This window comes from Canis lupus, chromosome 3 (genome assembly GCF_048164855.1).
Source record: "Canis lupus baileyi chromosome 3, mCanLup2.hap1, whole genome shotgun sequence".
Classification (NCBI taxonomy): Eukaryota; Metazoa; Chordata; class Mammalia; order Carnivora; family Canidae; genus Canis; species Canis lupus.
The window spans coordinates 71,750,845-71,771,856 of NC_132840.1; positions in this window are offsets into that span (position 1 = coordinate 71,750,845).

Sequence of the window (21,012 nt, forward strand, 5' to 3'; positions counted from 1 at the left end):
GGTTGAGGATGGATGAGGGGAAACCGTGAAGACATAAAAGGGGGTACTTCCTGCACAAGGGCTACACTATCCAAGGTGAGGACATCACAGCGGACCCGAGGCATGGAGTCATGCGATGGGCATCATTCTGGGAAGAGGGAGACCACTGAGACCCACGGTGCGTGGGCTGAGCTGGGGGGTTCCTGAGAGGGAGTCAGAGAAAGGGAGTAGCCGGGGAGGCCTGCGTGGGCTGGGGACGCCTGTCTGGTCCAAGCTGTGAGGATGCTCCAGAGGCAAAAGGTCAGATTCCTATAACGATCACAGCTTTCAAATCCTCTTCAGATAGGTGGTCTCATCCAGCCTCGCCCCTGATGAGATGCAGCCCTGGACCCCTCTCAGCCCAGCCCCCTAGGATCCACTAGCAGCCCTTGTGAATCCCCACCTGAGATTGAATTTCCTTACAATCTTTGAACCCATAGCAACAAGAATAGAAAAGAAAGAATTTGGAAGTTCTCTCAAGAGGGGGATAAAGGCAAGTGAGAAGGTGCATCTGGGAGGTAGCTGAGCAGATGAAACAGATCCCTGCTCCTTTTATGCCTCCACTACTCAGTACATTTGCCAAACAAAACATTTGAGCTGTTTATTTTATGCAGTTGTTTGTTGTCTCACTTAACGATAAATCCTCTGGGGGGTGCGGAGAGTCTTATTCTTCCTTCTGGCCACGGCATTTAGCACAATTTCAGTCTCAGCAGACAAACCCCAATAAACAGGTATTGAATGAATGAATGAGTGAAGGAAGAAGTGAATGAATAATTGATGGCTCTCAAAAAAATGGTGATGCCGCAACAGAAAGAGAAGATGAAGGAGGCCGGTGTAACAAGGAAGCTGTTTAAGACAAACAAATAAAAGAGAGAAAGAGAAGAAAGAACAGGTCTTGTCTCCACGTAGGAGAGAACTTCACAGAGGCCAAGGGCTACTGGAGATGAGCATCGCCTCACAGTGCAGAATAAGACGGTTACCATTTGTCCCCTGTTGGTGTCATGCAAACCTCCCCACAGCGGCTGTGGCCCAGGAACCGTTCCCATCCTCAGCCAACAGGTGAGAAAACACCTAACAAGTTAGGTAACTCACCCCAGCTGCAGAGCCAGGAAGTGGTAGAGACGAGACGAGCCTTAAAACCCAGGCTCACTGATTCTGGAACCTCAACGCACTGGAACAGCAAACCTCTTTTTCTTCCCTGGGGATGCGTATCAGAGGAGCTCTGCACCCTCCGCCCACCACTCCTCACTCAGGTGTCTGGTGCTCTCCCCCCAAAATCGGCCTCTTCCCTCACACTTGCTCTTGGGAGACCAGCCCGTCTCCAGGTGGAGAGGTCATCCCAGGGCTTTCTCTGGGCTCAGATGCTGAGCCACTGAAAGGAGATCTTTCCAAGTGGACAGGGATGAAGTTTGCCCCAAGAAAGTTTGGGTCTTTGCCCAGCTCCCGGAAGGTGAGCTTAAAATGTGCCTGATAAGAGTGTCCTTCTTTCCCCGGAGGCCTTGGGCCACTTCCCATCACCTTGACCTCTGGAGGAGCTGGAGACCGAGTGTGCCCGGCAGACACTCCATGCCTAGGTGACTGACCCCAACAAAAATCAGACAGCGAGACTCAGGCAAGCTTCCCTAGCTGGCGATAAATACCCTGCTCATGTTGCTGCTCATCCTTGCTGACAGAAGTAAGCATCGTCTAGATGATTCCATGGGAGAGGACAACTGGAAGCTCCCTGCTGGGATCTCTGACACTGCCTATGCGCCTTACCCCGTCACTGACTATAATCTGCGTCCTTTTGCTGTAATAAACTACAACTGTGAGTAGAACAGTTTTTGCTGAGTTCTGCGAGTCCTAGAGAACTAGGACTTGAACCTGTGAGTGGCTATGGGGACTCCTGCACGGCAGTCCTCTTGACTATTGCTCCTACCCTCTCCCGCTCACTACCTATTGCTGCAGAGCTAGGCCTGGCTCTCTGCGTGCTCCCCCTGTACCTGCCCCTCTCAGCCTCTTTGTTTCTACATTTGCATTGTCCAGGGATGGTGCATACAGCAGGCAGGAGCCAACCCCAGCCATGCTCATGGCCTGTTCTTGCTCATAGAGAACCCAACCCGGACTAGAGCACTCCACTCTGTCCTCCCCAGGGAAGGGAGGTCAGACATGCTTCATCAAAGCTGAACAACCACTTGGTGGAGACTCCATAGAGACAGCCAAAGGGAGGGCGCAAGGAATGAACCAGATCTTTACCTTTCTCTCCAAGTCTAGAGTGCCGATGGTTAGATGTATCCCTTGGTGTGCAGACATTCAGTTTGAAGCAATGACAGGATTTTCAAATGGTGGTGTCCTCTTCTACGCCCACAGAGAGGCTGGGGAGACAGATGTGGGTGGGAGAGAATAGTCTCAGGACTGGGCCCTGCCTGGGAAGGAGGAGGCAAGCAGGGAGCTCAGCCTGCAGGCAGAGACTTGGGAGCCCAGGAAACCAACCAGTCAGGCAGCTTTTCAAAGCTAGCGTTGGTTTTCCAGAATTTGCTGGGGAAAGCTCCCCTTCCCTGCTGCCAACTCCTCTTTTCCACCTGGCACCAAAGGGCCTAGCCTCAAAGTCACCACTATGAAAGCCATGCAAGGATGCTAATTGCTGTATCTGACCTCCCTTCAGATAACAAGGGAATCGTTCTCCCTAATTAGCCCTGCCGCCGGTAGACCAGCAAAGCCAAATGTTTATTATGGGATGAATGCACTTACTGTAAATTTTGACATATGCTGTGGAAAGATGTTGGATAAATAAGACTTCAGAGGCATGGGTTGTTTAAATAATGAATACCCACTGCTGCGGGTGATGAGGGTGGAGGGGAGAGAGGCAAAAATAAGCAAGGGGTCCTAGGGCAGTGTTCGGGATAGACTGGGGTGCTCAGGAAATGCAGACAGAGGCCTTCTGGGGATGAGGTGGGGACGGGGGGTGCAAGGGCAAGGGGAAGGAAGAGAGGCACCCCCACCTCACCCTCTGGAACCTCGGTGCCCCCGCCTTCCTGCAGCATCTCCTTCCCGTGCTCACCCACTCGCACCCACCCACAGTCCCTTGAAGGGGTTCCAGTCAAACAGTGACAATTGGCTGGTGACACCATGACAGGGAGGTGCTCCCCTGTAGGTTCTGCAGCCCTGCCTGTGTGAAGGGATCCTGTACTTGCTGAGGGTGTCTCTCTTCTTCCTGGGTGTGAGTGTGAGGGGGGCTGACCCTGTGTCTGGACGTCGTGGGCTGGGCCTGCACACGCAGGGGGTGGCTTCCCACCCAACCAGGAATCCCAAGGCACCATGTTTGGATGTGTTCTGAAGGGAACACGTGGATGGTACAGGTTCCCATGAATCCCTGTGGACCTAGTAGAGCAGACCACAGGACTGGATGCCCACTTCTCATACAGGAAATACCACCCCCTTCATCCCCACAGGGCTCAGGCCTGGAGGGCTGGCCCACAAGCAGGGGTCACAATGATTGCTACTGTCGTGTCTCTCAGTTCACGGGGTCCCCACCGACCAAGGAGAGAGACATCCTCTCATTTCAGTGGGTGCGGGTTTGCTGGACAAGCATGTGTAGATGTCAGACAGAGACAAGGCCTCCCGGGAGCTGCAGAGACAGCCCTACAGACACCACGCTTGCTCAGACACACGGCCCAGCCCCAGACCTTGCTGTCAAGTCTACTCAGGAGCCCCTGGGCCTCTGCTAATAGAGGCCTCGCTGCCCTCACCTCCGCTCATCTCTCTCTCTTATTACCAACTAAATGACTCTCGGTGTGGGTCTCACCTGTGAACCCAGAGGGGCTGACGCAGCTCGGGAAGGAGTTGGCTCTTCAGCTGTGATGGCCACTAGAGAGCCACCAAAGGCGTGTGGATGAGGACACACCTGTCAGAACCCGAGTTCAGAGATGTATAGCAGCAGCAGTGAGGCAGCTGGAAAGGGCGACCCTGGGGACACAAGGGCCATTGGGAAGCTGCCACAACTGTGAATCAGGCACAACAGACCAGGCTATGCTTATGTGGAAAACAAGCCCAAATCGCAGTGCCTCACAAACAACATATGCTTACCCCCTGTGGGGGTCAGCTGAGGGTTCTGCTCCACTTGGTCCCGCAGGGAACCAGGCTTTGGAATGTCTTGTGGTGGGGAGACCACCGGAGGGCCACTCACTGGCTCTTCCACGTGTCAGCTTCGGAATGACACATGAGCCACTCAGGGCTCATCCAGCAGATCGAGCCCCAGTGCTCCACCTCAGTGCGAGAGGGCTGACACCCGCGGAGGAAGGTTTGGGGGGAAGCGACACCGTCTATGCCTCAGATCACGTCACAGGGGACGGCAGAAATGAAGGTTCTGGTCATGCTTCCAGCCCTGACTTCCTCCCGTCCACCACCTGCCCCTGCACAATCAGTGACCCACAGGGCATCAGACCTAGATGGCCTCTTAATTTACAGATGGGGACACTGAGGCCGAGAGGGCTGGCGATTGGCTCAGGTTGCATAGGCAGTGACCCCCGACCACAAGGTGCTCCTCCAAGCTGCCTTCCAGCGCACCGGCGACCCTCCCAGCCACCCCGCCCAGCTGCCCTGGTTTGTGCGCTGGCTCCTTGTCCCTTGTCATTTTTATCTCCGTATCCTCCTCCCCCCATTCTGAGGAACGTCCAAATGTCATTCTTTCTTTAGTTTTTCACCTCCGCAGAGCCCTCCTTTTCTTTGCCTCCCCCCTCGGGCAGGCTCTTTCCCGGTGAAGGGCTCTTTTTTTCCTCCTCCCACAGAGCACGTTGACCTTTTCTTCTTCTCCGTAGGACAAAGCCTGGCCTGGCGCGCTCCTAACAGGAATTGGCTCTGGAAGTTCCGGTAATTGCTCCGTCCCTATTACGGAGTCTGTGAAGCCCGTCTTGGCCGGGGTGGCCTCCTCCCTTTTACCCACTCACTTGCTGGAATCAGGCTGCAGATGGGCTGCTAACGAGGTGACCAATTAACACCCGCTAAATAACCCCAAAGGGTATTTTTCTCCCTGGCCTGATTTCCAGGCCCCTTTGTTCCTCCTTGGGAATCTGTCCTCTGTGACAGGACCACAATGGGACTGTTCCCAAGCCTGACCCTGTGAGAAGCTGACCCACTCAAGCCATGGTCACAAGACTGACTCCTTTGCTTCGGGGGGGGGGGGGCATGGGAGCAAGGAAGGTTCCTGCCTCTCAGGAATAATAACACAACCACCCCCACATTATTGACCATTTCCTATGTGTTATAAAATTCCCATGCCACCTTTCATCCACTGCTTTATTCAAACAAACATGAATTGAAGACTTCTGGTGTGCCAGATGTTGTCGTGGGCAGTCTTGACCCTAGATGGGGCCAAAGAGGGCCTGTATGTGAAAGCCCCATGATTTGGGGCCTCTTCCTAGGAATTTTCTAAGTCTCTCTCTGATGCCTGGTACCTGCTAGCAGTGCAGACCTGATGCAGAACCCTGAGTCACATGTGAGTCCCATCCCTGTTCCCCCCCCTTTCAGGGCATCCCCTGACCTTCCACCCTATACCCTACCTCCCCACCCCACTCCTAGACACCTATGTATATGGGGTGGACCAGAGCCTCTGAGGCCACTCACACTTATGGAATCTCTTCCAGGAGTGGAGACTGGTGAGTACATCACTCTTTCCAGCCAAAGTTTTTTTCTTTCCCAGAGTCCCTTGAGATTGGCCTACCGGAGTGGTGCTGGCTCTCTAACTGATTTGCTTGGGACTCTACACACCCTAGGGGTGGCACTAGCACTGGAGATACGGTAGTGAGCACAACAGACACCGTCCTTGTTCCCATAGCAGATGTGGTCACAAATAGTCATCAGAAGAGGACCAGGACAAAGAAAAGAAGGTATGTGAGTCTCCCCAAAAGGAACCTGACCCATTATGTGAGGTGGCTGCTATTATCAACTCCATTTTACAAACAAGAAACTGAGACAAAGATGCTGGCGGCCTGCCTGATGGAACACTCTTGAAGAACCACAAACAGACTGAGGAACGTGCTCACCTGGGATCCCATTAAGTGTACAATTTCCCCCATCTGCTCAGGCTGAAGGAGGAACACTCCGGCCTGGAAGCAGGAAAATGGTAGTTGTGAGGACAATCTTAGTAGCAAGTGAGAGAAAACCTAGCACAATCCGACTCAAGTGCAAAAAAAGGAGGGAGGGATTAACTCGCCCTTAAGAGGCCCAGGAGTGCTTATCTTCAGGCATGGCTGGATCCAGGAGTTCAGATGATATCACAAGATTCAATTCTTCCCTTCTTTTCACTTTTTCTTACTTAATTGAAGTATAACTTAATGTACAATAAAATGCACAGATCTTAGGTGTACATTTCAGAAATTTCCACACACAAAGCCATCAGATCAAGATATAAAATTTCTAGCACCCCACAAGGCTCTCTTTGCCCCACTATAATCAATAACCCCTAAAGGCTAGGCACTGTGCTGACTTTTATCATCACAAATTAATCTTTCCTATCTTATTATTATTACTAAGATATAATTGACACAGAACAATATATTAGTTTCAAGTGTACAATTCAACGATTCTGTATTTGTATATATTGCAAAATGATCACCACAATAAGTCTAGTTAATATCCATACATCCATACTTACAATTTTTTTTCTTGTTGTGATAAGATCTTTTTAAATGTACTCTCTTAACAGCTTTCAAAGATGCTACACAGTATTTTCAACTAGAGTCGCCATGCTATACTTTTCATCCCCATGATTTATTTATTTTATAACTCTGAGTTTGTACATTTTGATCCCTTTCACCCATTTTGCAGCCCCACACCTGCCTCTGCCTCTGTCAATCCATAGTCTGTTCTCTGTATCTATGAGTTTGGCATTTTGGGTTTTTTGTTGTTGTTGTTGTTGTTGTTGTTGTTATTTTTGCTTTCGTTTGTTTTGTTTTTAGATCCTGCATATAAGTGATAGTGTAAGGTATTTGCCTTTCTCTGTCTTATTTCATTTTGCATAATGCCTCCAGGTCCACCCATGTTGTTGCAAAAGATAAGATTCCATTCTTTTTTATGGCTGAACAATATTCCATTCTATATATGCACATGTGTGTATATAACCATGATACATAATATAACATGTAGACTATCCATATATATCATAACATAGCCACATATGTTTTTGAGATACACACACACACACACACACACACATACATAGACACACACACAATACCATAATACCATGTATATATCACATTTTCTTTATCAGTTTGTTCACTGATGGACACAGGGTTGTTCCCATATCTTGGCTATTGTAAGTAACGCTGCAATGAACATATATATTTTCAAGTTAGTGTTTCTGTTTTCTTAAAATAAATATTCAGAAATGGAATTGCTGGATCACGTGGTAGTTCTTTTTTTTTTTTTTTTTTTTTTTTTTTTTTGAGGGACTTCCAAACTGTTTTCCATAGTGGCTGCACCAATTTATATTCCCATCAATGGTGCATGAGGGTTCCCTTTTCTCCGCATCCTCGTCAACAGGCTATCTCTTGTCTTCTTGATCCTAGCCTTTCTGACAGGTGTGAGGTAATACCCCACTGCAGTTTTGATTTGCATTCCTCTGATAGTGAGTGACATTGAGCATCTCTCTCTCTCTCTCTCTTTTTTTTTTTTTTTCTTAGCATCTCTTCATGTGCCTGTTGGACATCTGGATGTTTTCTTTGGGAAAATGTCTATTCAGGTCTTCCACCTATTTTTATTTTTTAATAAATATTTTATTTATTTATTCATGGGAGATAGAGAGAGGGGCAGAGACACAGGCAGAAGGAGAAGCAGGTTCCCTGCAGGGAGCCTGACTCGGGATTCGATTCCCAGACCCCGGGATCAAGCCCTGAGCCAAAGGCAGATGCTCAACTGCTGAGACACCCAGGTGCCCCTCTTGTGCCTATTTTTCAATCAGATTGTTTGTTTCTTTGCTATTGAGTTTAGTATTTCCTCTCATGGTCTCATACAAATTGATGGATATTTTGTGTGGGTATCCTTGTGCGACTGACTTTGCTCAGTCAGGATTATATTTGTGAAATGTATGTTTCTTATTTTGTGTAACAGGAGTTTGTTTCTTTTAATTGCTGCACAGTATTCTATTATATGAATATACCACATATTATTGTTGATAAACACATATAGATTGCTTTCAATTTTGGTTACTATGAATAAAGGTTCTGTGAGTATGTTTGTACACATCTTGGATGGACAAAAGCATTAATTTCTGTTGGCTATATATACCCAGGAGCAGAGTTGACAAAAAAAAAAAAAATAGAAAACGTGTGTGTTTAGTCTTAATAGATACTCCAAAATAGTTTTCTGGAGCAGTTATCCCAATTTATACCCCACTAGCAGTTTTAATTGGATTGTCTGCTGTTTGCCTACTGGTTTGTGGGAGTTCTTTATATATTCTGAATACTGCAGCCTTTTTTCTGATGTGAGTTGCAAATATCTTGTCTCAATCTTTGGCTTATTTATTCTCTGTCTCAGTCATGCCTTTTTATGAATAGAAGTTCTTAATTTTAGGGATGCCTGGGTGGCTCAGTTGATTAAGCTTCTGCCTTCAGCTCAGGTCATGATCCCAGAGTCCTGAGATCGAGTCCTGCATGGGCTCCCTACTCAGCAGGGGATCTGCTTCTCCCTCTCCGTCTACCACTCTCCCTCCCCCTGCTCATGCTTGCTCTCTCTTTCTGAAATAAATAAAATCTTTTTTAAAAAGAAGTTTTTAATTTTAATAAAGTCCAACTTAACATTTCTTTTATATTAGTTCTGTGCATTGGTGCATATATCCTGTAGAAGAAAATTCTATCTCAAAGACATGAATATATTTTCTTTTGTTATAATCTAGAAACTTGATCTAGAATTCATGTTTAGATCTGTGATCCTACATGCATTAATTTTTTTGTGAATAGTATGAGGTAGAGGTCAAGGTTCATTTTTTCCCATGAATACCTAATTAACCCAGCACCATTTATTAAAAAGTCCATCCTCCCCCACCTTGAGTTGTAGTGAAGCATTTGCTATAAACCAGATGATTGTCTGTGTGTCTTCACTATCCCATTCTCCTTACTAGCTGTGGCTGTGGTCACTCCCTGCAGTGTTTAGACAGTCAAGTGTGGCCCAGGCTTACCTGTAATTAATTCAGCAGCCCCAGGTGAAAGGAATGCCTTTCTCACATCAGTAGCCCCAACACTGCACCTGCCTTTCTGCACGCACCCTTGGAGCAATCATTATAGTCAAATGTCGATATGTTCTTGGCCAACATTTGGTCACAGGTCGACCCCTGAGAGTGGGGTGGAGGACATGGAAAGGAGTCACCCAATCCTGTCGATTGGGGTAAGAAATCCAACGCCCCTCAAAAGAAACTTGGGAGTCTATTACCAAAAGAAAGAAATGTCTGCTATGGCAAACAAAAACTTAGAGAGACTCTATGGCTTCAGAGGGTCCTTGGATCTTTCTAATGATCATTCTCCTTTACTAACTTCTTTAAAATTTCATTTAAATTCAATTAATTAACATGTAATGCATTATTGGTTTCAGAGGTAGAATTCAGCAATTCATCAGTCTTAAATAACAGCCAGTGCTCATTCCATCACGATCCCTCCTTAATGTCCATCACTCAGTTACCCCATCCCCCATTACCTCCCCTCCAGCGACCCTCAGTTTGTTTCCTATGATTAAGAGTCTCTTATGGTTTGTCTCCCTCTCTGATTTCATCTTGTCTTATTTTTTCCTCTCTTCCCCTATGATCCTTTGTTTTGTTTCTTAAATTGCACATATAGGTGAGATCACATGATAACTGTCTTTCTCTGATTGACTTATTTCGCTTAGCATAATATCCTCTAGTTTCATCCTTGTTGTTGCAAACAGCAACATTTCAATATCCAAAGAACAAATAATCCAATCAAGAAATGGGCAGAAGACATGAACAGACATTTCTCCAAAGAAGACATACACTTGAGAAAATGCTCAACATCACTTGGCATCAGGGAAATATAAATTAAAACCACAATGAGATACCATTTCCCGCCAGTCAGAATGGTTAAAATGAACAAGTCAGGAAACGGCAGATGTTGGTGAGGAAGCAGAGAAAGGGGAACCCTCTTACACTGGGAATGCAAGCTGGGGCAGCCACTCTGGAAAACAGTATGGAGGTTCCTCAAAGAGTTGGAAATAGAGTTACCCCATGACCCAGCAATTGCACTACAGGGTAGTTATCCCAAAGATACAAATGTAGTGATCCAAAGGGGCACCTGCACCCCAATGTCTATAGCAGCAATGTCCACAATAGCCAAACCATGCAAAGACCCCAGATGTCTATTGATAGATGAGTGGATAAAGAAGATGTGGTACAGATACAATGGAATATTACTCAGTCATCTCCTTTACCACCTTAATCATGGGGCATCCCTGGGCACCAGGCACTCTGTGAAACATCGCAGTGCAGAGATGCTTTAACGCTTTGTACACACCCCACCTCTGAGGACAGGTAAGATTAAGGAGGCCTTAAGAGTGAACCAGCATCCCCAGGTCTCCTGGATTCTCCAGGACCCCCTGGGCTGTGCTGGGCACCTTGGAGTAGCCACTGTCAGGCTGCCCAGGAAAGGCAGGTCTGTAGAGTTGCATGTCATGCCTCATTTCACCAGGTGTGATTTCCAATGAGACATCGCTCCACTGAGGCCTAATGACACGGGGAGAGTCGGGCAGGGAGGCTGTGATTTCCAATATGCACCAGCCCGTCATTACTAGCAGGAAATGGATTTTTGCTGGGTAATCAAAGTCAAATCCCTCACTCTCCCCACCCCTGAGTAGCCCCAGCACCAGCCCCCACCACACACAAGGTGCCCTCTCAGCACCCCGCTCCCTGAGTCCTCAGCGAACCAAAGCTGAGACATTCCCCCTCCATTCACCATCCTCCCCGGGGACATCTGGATTCTGTGTCGGAAGGGGTGTATGGAGGAGGGCAGAGAAGTAGGAGGGGTGAGGTCACAGGAGGGAGGTCTTCACCTGGTGGGGAGTGCAGGAGAAATAAAGCAACAATGTCAGAGGTTTAATCAACCTTTGAAGACTTCACAGTGTTTGGACAGAAGTGTGTGAATAATATTCATTTAGATTGGCACCTGTGCACACCACTGAAAGGAAAATAGCATTTTGTCGCGGCTGTGATGAGGAGCAAGCAGTCTGGAGAGACAGGCTCCACATCCCCTGGAAGCTGTGAAGATGGTTTTTTTTCCCTTTTGTTTCTGTCTCACTGTGACCCTGTGACTCCTTGAAAATCCAGTGGCTCAGAGTCAATGCCTGACATTCCTTTTTCTGCTTCTCCAGACAGAGAAGGAACAAGAAAAGTCTGGCAAGGGCATTCAGGCAGGATGTGAGAGACCTGCCTTCAGCTTCTGGGCCTCGTGCCAGTCAGCCACGAGGCTGAGGCCGTGGAGCAAGTGGGATTGGGACCTCTGCCTCAGTTTCCCTGCATGCAACATGTGGAGAAGTTGTGTGGTCCAACCAGTCGGGGATGAGGGCCACAGCAGGGGAGGCGACCCCAAGAGTGCAGAGGGTTATTTGAGGGTGACACCATTCCCCTGCCCCATCACCTTCACAACAAGGCAGGCATGTGGAGCTGCAGCAGGGGACTGAGCACCTTTGGTGAGGCCTCCTACTCCTACCACCCAGAGTGACAGCCACTCACTAGGCCAACATTGCTCCTCCCTCATCCTTGTTTGCCTTCTACCCGGGCACCCCAGTCTCTACACCCCAGCCACACCATGTGTGAAAGTCAGGACTTGGCAGCCTTTTGTTCTGGGCTCTTGGCCAACCTCCCCAGGCACAGTGGGTTCTGGCCATTGGCCCATGCCCCCCACTGCTCCAGACACTCTTAATCCTGTCCCCACGGACACCCCAACTTCTGCAGATCAGAGGCCTCCTTCCTACTCTTTGGAGACTCCTATCACCACAGCCACGAGGCTGTGTTGACAAGAGCTCCTGGAGGCAAGAACTCCAGAGCTGTGGCCTCCCAGCCTGCCCCAGTGGGGTTCTTGGGAGCTCAGTCTTACTCTCCCAGAGTGCCCTCTCCTGCTCTGGGTCTCTCCACCTGGTCTATCTCAGCCCCTCTGTCCTACAGGAAAAAGCCTCCTGCACCTCCTTCCTCTCTCCCGTTCCTCCCCTCTCTCCCCTCTCCTTTCCTCCCCTTCCCCTCTCTGCCTCTAGCCCTGAGCCTTCCCTATTTTGCCTTTTCTCCCCCACCCACTCCTCCTTCCATCAGGGCCCTTCCCTCCTTCCTTCTTCCCACCCAACTCTGCTCCCATCTGTCTTCCTAAACAGCTGTCCCCAGGGAAAGAGCATGGTTCCTCCTCCCAACCAGCCTCCCCAGCAATTCCAGCAGGTAGGGCTTTCTAAAGGATTGCCACCAAAAACCTCTCAAACACACCAGCTACACCATGCACAGGCTCCCCTACCTGCTAGAAGGTCACACAGTTGGTGGAGGGGGAACGTGTCCACACGCAGCACAAGTGAGCCCACCACCCTAGTCATACAGGATGGTGCTGTCACCACCCCCTGCTTTCTTCTGATTGGCAGCAATCTTTGAAATGTAGGGTGGAAAGGCCCTTAGAGATCCATTGTGTTCCCAGTCAATACCAACAATACAGCCAGTTTGCTATTCAAAATAATATATTTTTAGATAGTAGTGTCTAATATTAGATATTTTCAATATCATTATCTCTTTAATAGAGTATCTCTGTACAGGAGACTACAGATAGACCTATAATGTAAAATAATATTAACTAATATCTAATATTAGATATTAATGTCTATCTAGAGAAAAAAACTACACTGAAAGAGCCAGGAAAACACTAAACGAAAAGAATAAGAGGGAAGTACTACTCTCTAAGTTACAAAACATTTTAAAGTTATCAGAATTAAAATAGCCCATTATTGGGGTGGGAAGGGAGAGACAGTATAGTGGAAGGGAAGAGTGATCGGAAATAGGCCTAAATACAAAAAATAATTTAGCCTCTGACAGAGGTGGCATGTCACATCAACGGAGGGAAAGAGGATTTGACAAATGTTATTGGAGTTACCAATGACCCCTGGACTGTTCAATATGGTAGCCACCAGCCACAGATGGCTGTTGTGTGCTTGAAACGCAGCTAGTCTAAAATATACACTGGATCTGAATACTAAGTATGAGAAAGGAGATGTAAAATAACTCAATTATAATTTTTATATGGGTTATATGTTGACATTATGCTTCGGATATGTGGCAGGATAAATAATATATGTTATTATAATTTCATCCACCTGTTTCTTTTTATTTTTTTCATTGTGGGTAACAACGTTTTAAATTATATATGTGGCTTACTTTATATATCTATTGGACAGCAGTATTCCAACCATGTGTAGAAAGTAAAATTGAATCTCTATCTCACTCTGTATACCAAAAATAAAATCCAAATAGATCAATATTTTAATGTGAAATATACCTGGAAGAAAATATGCATAATTTATCGTACGATTTTATTTTATGATCTTGGAGCGGGAAAGATCTTTGAAAACATGACTAAGCTCAAAGCTATCCTTTAAAAAGACTGATAAATTTGATGTCATAAAAAATAAAATTATACACCAAAACACCCCTAATAAAGCCAAAAGACAATGAAGAGGTCTAATAGGGAAAATATTTGTAACATGTAATAACAAAAAGTTTATGTAGGAAAAACTCTTACAAGTCAGTTTTTCAAACAAAGATGAAAAAGCTATACTATTGGCAAAGTATATGAATAGGATGTTCAAAGGGAAAAAAGAATTAAAAATCATCAGTGCATGTATAAAAAATGCTTCATAAACAAAGGCATGAAAACTTCAAAGCAGTTTGAAAGATCATGAGGATGGGAAGAAACTAGCCCTCTCCTTGGTGGGATATAAATTTGGGCCATCTCTTTAGAAGCCAATTTTGACAAAAATGATCAAAATTTTAAACACATATATCCTTTGGCCCAAAAATTCTATCTCTAGGAATTTAACCTACAAATACACATTAATATTTATATGAGAATACTCATTGCGTTATTGCAAAAGCCAGCCAACCAAACAACCTAGGGATAACTTAAACATTCATCAGTAAAAGGCCCCTGGGTGGCTCAGTCGGTTAAGCATCTGCCTCCAGCTCAGGTCATGATCAGTTCTGGAGATCAAGACCCAAGTCAGGCTCTTACTCACTGGGGAGTCTGCTTCTCCCCCTGCCTCTTCCCCCACTCATTCTCTCTCTCTCTGTCTCTCTCTCTCACTCTAGCTCTCTCAAATAAATAAAATCTAAAAAATAAAAATAAACATTTATCAATAGGGACTGGGGAAGTACATTTTGATACAGCCATGCCATGGAACACTAGGCAGTTATAAAAAGAACAGGTTAGGCTTATGTATATTAACATGGAAAGATCTCCAACCATTATTAGTAAATGACAAATGCAAGTTACAAAAAAATTATGTATAATTCTATGGGTAGTTTTCAAAGATATAATTGTATATGTTGGGATCATATACAACATTTCTTGAAGGACCTATAACTTATTGAATGTAGTTACCTCTCAAAGGTGGGAAGAACTGAAAAGGAAGGAAATTGCTTAATTTATGTTTTACTTTTATGGATAGTGTTTGAAATCTTTTTAAAAAGACCATGTTCATCTACTACTTATAATTTTCAAAATAAAGGTTTAAAAGTCATCTAGCAGAACCCTTCATTTTATTCATCTATTTTTTTAAGATTTATTTACTTATTTGAGAGAGGGGTGGGAGAGGGGCAGAGAGGGAGAGAGAATCTCAAGCAGACTCCCGGCAGAGTGCTGAGCCCAACTCGAGGCTTGATCCCACCACCCACAAGATCATGACCTGAACTGAAATCACAAGTCCGATGCTTAAAGGATTGATTCATTCAGGCACCCTACACCTTTCATTTTAAAGAAGAAAACCAAGACCCAAGAGCAAGTGTTTTGGTAACTATTAGCAAATTACTTCAGATTTTGGCAGCTTATGAAGCCATTTTCTGGTGCACATAATTTTGCAAGTCAGGAGTTTGGGAAGCATTTGGTGGGGTAGCTCTCACTTGCCCACTGCAGTCAGATATGGGCTGCTTGTGGGCATCTGAATGCTCCATTGGGCTGGATGGCCAACAGGGCTCATGCTCATGGCTGGTAGTCCATGCTGCCAGTCAGCTGGGAGCTCAGCAGGGCTGTGGCCTGGAGCACCTCTCCAGCATGGCAGTCTCAGGGCTATTGGATTTCCTACATAGTGACTGGCTTCCCCCAGACACAGTCACGCAGAAGCCGCATGACCTTCTCTGACCCAGCCTTCAAAGTCACACAACATCAGTGCCACCATCCGTATTGGTTGAAGTAGTTACAAACCCACCTGGAGTCAAGAAGGCCCCTCTCCACTTCCCACCCTCAACCACCACCCCATCACAGCCTCTCACTGGGGGGAGTGCTAAAGAATTTTGTGACCATGTTTGTTTCAAAACCACTACAGGAAGCAACTCGCCCAACATAATAGGCAAGAAGTGGTAGAGGTCAATGGGGAATAAAGGAGGAGTTCTCTGGCACCATTGCTGTCCAGAGCTTTCTGAACGTGACTTCCGTACATCCAATACCTGCAACCTGACCAACTCCCATTCACCAAGGACTCCCACCCCCAGGCAGCAGAGCTCACCTAGCCCTGAGGCTTAGCCCGGGCTGCCATCCTTCCATAGTCCCTCCCTTCAGAAAGACCCACAATGGGACTTCGGCCCCATTTTCTACAAACCTCTAGTTGTTCTCTGCCAAGTGTCCCCTGGGGCAGACACACAGGAGCAGCCAGTCTTGCAAGAGCCTCCTAATATCATCTACTTACTCAGTCCAACCAAATGCCGCTGGGGGCCGCCTGGGCTTTCTGTGTTGGTTCATGGTGATAGCTTAATTACTGAACCTGCCTCGTCCTCCCCCGCTCACTCTCCCCCTCCTCTGCCCCATCTCCGCTCACCCCTCTTCTCCTTCTTCTTCAAGAGCGTTGGCAGAAATTGTCAGGGAGTTGATCAGATTTATTCAATTTAGACTTAACAGACCAGGGACTCCTATTTCTCCTTCAGGTTCATAAGGTTTTTGATTCCATTTACAGGTTTATTCATTTATCAGATATTCGTTTCAATTCACTTTAAACACCGGGCACGGGGAGATGAGTTCAGGGGAGATGCTCATCATTTATTGCTCAGGCTTCTTGGGAGCTGCTGGGCTGAGCCCATCTCCACGTGTGCTGTGGCATCAGGCAGGCGGGAGTGCTTTAAAGGGACAGGACACCGGGTGTGTGCATATTCTGGGCAAGGAAGGTTCTCTCTCCGGTGCCTTCTTCCCATGTGGCTTGAGGCGCTCTGGCTGCCTGTGGGATCCCCCAGGCTGAATGGTGCTGTGTTTCCTGACTTTGAGCATGCTCCTTTTCCATATTGGGAGTTTCTTCCCCATTTTTCATTCTCTTGGGGCGAAAGTGAAAATCCCCGATAATGTCTTCTCTTATTTTCCAGAAATCAAGTACCCCATCCTCCAGCCACTGCCCACCTGCCCTCCATCATTATGTCCTTGCACATATCTCAGGGAAGGATGCTGCCCAAGACCCTTCAAGAGAGCTAACACTCCTCCAAGAGACAGGGTGGGAGCAAGAGGGAACGTGTAGGCCTGGGAGGCCTTTCTGATCCTCCTGGCGGGGACCCAGGACCCTACCGTCACCCACCCCAGGGCCCAGAAGCCCCCGCACTTCAAAGAAACCAATCCAATCTTCCGCATATCCAGATTCCACTTCCTTGCATGATTCCATTCTCCAAGTGTCATCTGCCCATCGTCCTCTGAAAGGAGAAAAAACTCCCAATTCTTTAAAAAGAGTCATTAAGTCTCTTTTAATCTCCTTACTTCACTTAATTCTCCCACAAAACAAGTACCAGATCTTTAGCGTCTGTTTTCCTTTCCCTGCCCCGTCTCCCACTATGAAAAGATAGACCCAGACTCTACCCACCCACCCCCAACCCCACCAGTATGTGTCCTGGGCCCTACAGGACAGCTGCTCCCACCCGGGTCCCTGGTTCTGGGTGGGTAAGGCAAAGCTGGTGGAACTCCAGCACCCTTGGCCCTGGAGATGGGGGTGCAGAGAAGAGGAGTCCAGGGGTGGTGCCACGTGGGATGTCAGGCAGAGGCCATGGCAGCCCCACACAGTAGCAGCGTGATGTCCTGGCCAGACGTCTCCTGCTAAATAGCAAGCAGTAGCCCACCTGCCTCTTACACCCCAAGACCACCCTAGTGCCTGACCATTCCTCAGCTTCGTCCGGCAGCCTTCCAAAGATGTCTTGAGCCTCTGATGTCCTTCCAAAAACAATTCCCCTTTTTGTTTATTCCACCCAGAGCCAGCTCTGCCTGCTTGCAACCAAGACCCTGTCCCTTGCTCCAGAGCCCAGGAGGCCAGGCCATCCTGTCCTTAGGGCTGGAGCAAGCAGGTGACAGGTGTTGCTTCAGAGATGCCCTGCCTGCCCTGGAGCAGCTCTCCGAAGAGCCAGGCCCCACCCTGGACACAGGCAAGCAGGCGCGGGCGCTGCAGGCCAGTGCCCCACTAAGCTGCCTAGGCAGCTCCATTATCAGTCCTGTGGCTCTTCCAGCTGCTCGAGGGTTGACATTGTGACCTTCCTCAAGAGAGGCCTGGGGCTTGAGGAGTCTCAGAATTTTTGACAAGATGACAGGCACAGAGAGAAAACAGTTACATTGCTTCCCCGTTCAACCTTGAACCAGGTTTCCACATCCCCCAACACACACACACACACACACACACACACACACACACCTTCCCTCGGAACGGAGACAGGCGAGAGCCCCAGCTCAAGTACAAGCTAATGGGAGGGCAGCGATGCCAACTTTTCGCTGCCATCTGAGGTGGCCTCTGGCAGGTTTTTTGACCTCTTCTTGGCTGGAAGGCTGAGAGGGGGACCTCCTCCATCTTCTCTGTCCATGAGGAAGGTTTGGGATGGAGACGTTGTTCCCAAATGTTGTGTGGTAGACGCTGCAGGCAGCCAGCTGCCTCGCCCACCCCAGGGCTCTGCTGTAGAACATGAAAGTCCTTGGAGAGGCTGCAGAGGAAGGCAAACAACTGCTCGGTCCTGCTGACCTTCTCATGGAAAGAGAGAAGACATTTCTTTTTTCCCCCTTCTTGTTCCTGAAGCAGTATATACGTGGGTCCAGAAAGAATTGCAATGTGGTGATTTCTCCTTTGAGACAGCTTATTCCAGAGAGGCTAAGAAAAGAAGGATCTGGCTACGGGAAGAACTTTCTGGAAAGCCACAGCTCAGAAAATAGAAATAGATTTGAATCAGGAGGTGCATTCTCACTCTGCCTCTAACTAATTTCATGACCACAAGCAAGTCATTTAACCTTGTGAGCTCTCAGTTTACACATCCACAAAACTGGCATCACAGATTTGCCATGTGACTTACAGACTGTTGGAGGGGCTCTGTCTTTGAAGGTTGCCTTTTAAAAATCCCTTGCCTTTTAAAAATCCTCCTCACTCTGCACCGTGCCCATCAGACAAACCTGCACTTTGGGGCTAGTCAATACATATGCATATATTTATCTAGGGCCTGCCTGTTCTAAAAAGACGTGAAGTGCCTGATGTGTTCAATAAACGTGTACAATGAATGAATCAATTAATGGGCTAATGGATGTGAAAGCGCTTTGAAAAGTGTAAGATGAAAGAGATTTTTATTAGCAGAAAAGTGACAGAGGGAGGCTGACTGGTACTTTCAGGGTGCAGACGCCCTCCTGGGAACCCCAGCCCGAGGAGGGGAATTCTCTCTTAAAACCAGGTGGTGGGCCAGTTGACCTCTGAAGGTGACAGTGATTCAGCATTCCTTCTTAAAATGGGTTCCAGTACCCAGTTTTGAAAAATACAACCCCGAGGCTCCTGGCAATAAGTCACAGGTTTCTGTAGGTCATTCTGCCCCCAGACTCAAGCTACAGGCCACGCAAACGGAGGAGTAGGGGTTTCTGTGGGTACCGTCGACCCCTGCCTCAGGGGGATCTGTGACTCCCAAGCATCATCAGGGGCCCCCACCCTGGCCACCAACCTAGACCACTCAGGTCCTTGAACACGGTGAGCCCATGTGGGTCTTTCTTTGAAATCCCAAAGCTGTGACCCCAGGGTTTGCTCTGGGGGACTTGAGTCCGACCCCAGGGATGTGGGGCTGGAGGCTGGGAGTGCTGGTGGCAAGAGTGCAAGTCCCACGGTGAGGGTCAGCTCCTCAGAGCTAGTGCAGTACACAGCCGGCTGGTCAGAGCCATGCCACAGCAGGGCACCGCAAAGGCCTTTGTAGTTAACATTCCTCCAACTGGACACCCCCTCGGAGCTGGCACAGTATGAGATGAAACGGCCGGCGGGAGGTAGCCAAGAATCGGAGCCTTGGTGGAGGGGCTTTAGTCCCCCACTAAGGGAGATGCTCCAGACACCACCACTCCCATCCTCTCCCTGCTCCTGTTACTGTCATCTCATCACCAGACGTTTTTATCTGGATGGGTTCACAGTGACTCCAGGATTGAAAAAGACTACTTCCCCAGACACCTGCCCCCATAACTGGTGGGGGTGAGTCCAGCACTTTCAGAAAAAAGGAGAGGTCAATTAAGGGGAAAAGGAGAACTGCTGCTGAACGAAGCTACATCTACCTGGGTTTATGCTTTTCGCACCCACAAGCCAGCAATCGACGTCTGTGAATTTGCATACGGGCACTCTATGGGCAGGCATATGCGTCTCCATATAGATGTGTGAGTGCAGGGTGTGTGTGTGTACGAGAGAGAGAGAGAGACAGAGACAGAGAGACAGAGAGGAAGGGGAGCAACCCTCCCACTGTAGTCTGGGTTGTCTATAGCCTTGAACCTGGCTATTGTAGTTCAGCCGGAGCCCAATCATTACCACCAGCTGGAAACATCATTTGGTGTCATTTGACTTTGTAGAGCTCCTGTGCCAGTGAGGAGCCCCAGGAGGGAGAGCTCTTTTGGAAAAGAACAAAGGTGAGAGGAGGCAGAGGGAGGCAATTGCGGGCTTCCTGACAAAGGACAGAGAATGTATGTAGGTAAACTGAGGCAGGACTGAGTGTGGGTGGGCTGTAAATTGGCTGACCTTAAGACAAAGTAAGGCCTTCATCCCCCTTCAATAACAAAAAAAAAAAAAAAAAAAGAATTTCTATTGTCTTTTGAGCCATCCGAAATCCCACCTTCCCACTTCACATTTCACAGAGCAGCAGATCCTTTAGAAAAGCTCTCCAGAACACAGGAGAAAGGTCGAGAGGGGGCATACCCTCCAGATTTAAATCCAATCAGCTCCACATTCAGTTTGGCTTTGGTCCTGCCTCTGTGCATGGGGCTTGAAGGAGCTAAAGATGAGGAATATGAACGACTCCATACCTTGGGAGAAGACCTCAGTCTGAAAAGGTAGGCGAGTCTCCCTTGGTGAGTTCTGGGTTTTGAGCCACTGGATTCCTTCCCTACCCTACCACCCCCTGTATCCAGTTAGGGCAATGGGGAAGATTGGCCGGTCAGATGGCTAGATGGAGAATGCCCAGGCAAGAACTGGGTAGCCATCAGAGACCACCCACCCACTGGTGCAGAGGCCGGGAGGATTTATCTTGGAGTTAGGGCTGGAAATAGTATGTTCATCGCCCTCACTCCAGAAATCTCTCCTGCCTTCGTCAGTTCCCAACAATAGAGCATTCATAACTGCCTCATTAACTTAGCCTTGACTGCCAGGCATTCTGAACTCTTCCTCAGCTAGCATTGGTGAAGACTCTTAGTAAGGACAGTCCTTTACCTCGGTACCATCTCACATCCACAGAGCACTGGGATAAAACATGGGTTAGATATGGTCTTTCATAATATTTACCACACACTTAAGTCTGTTCTCAATTTCCTATTCATTTTCATTTAA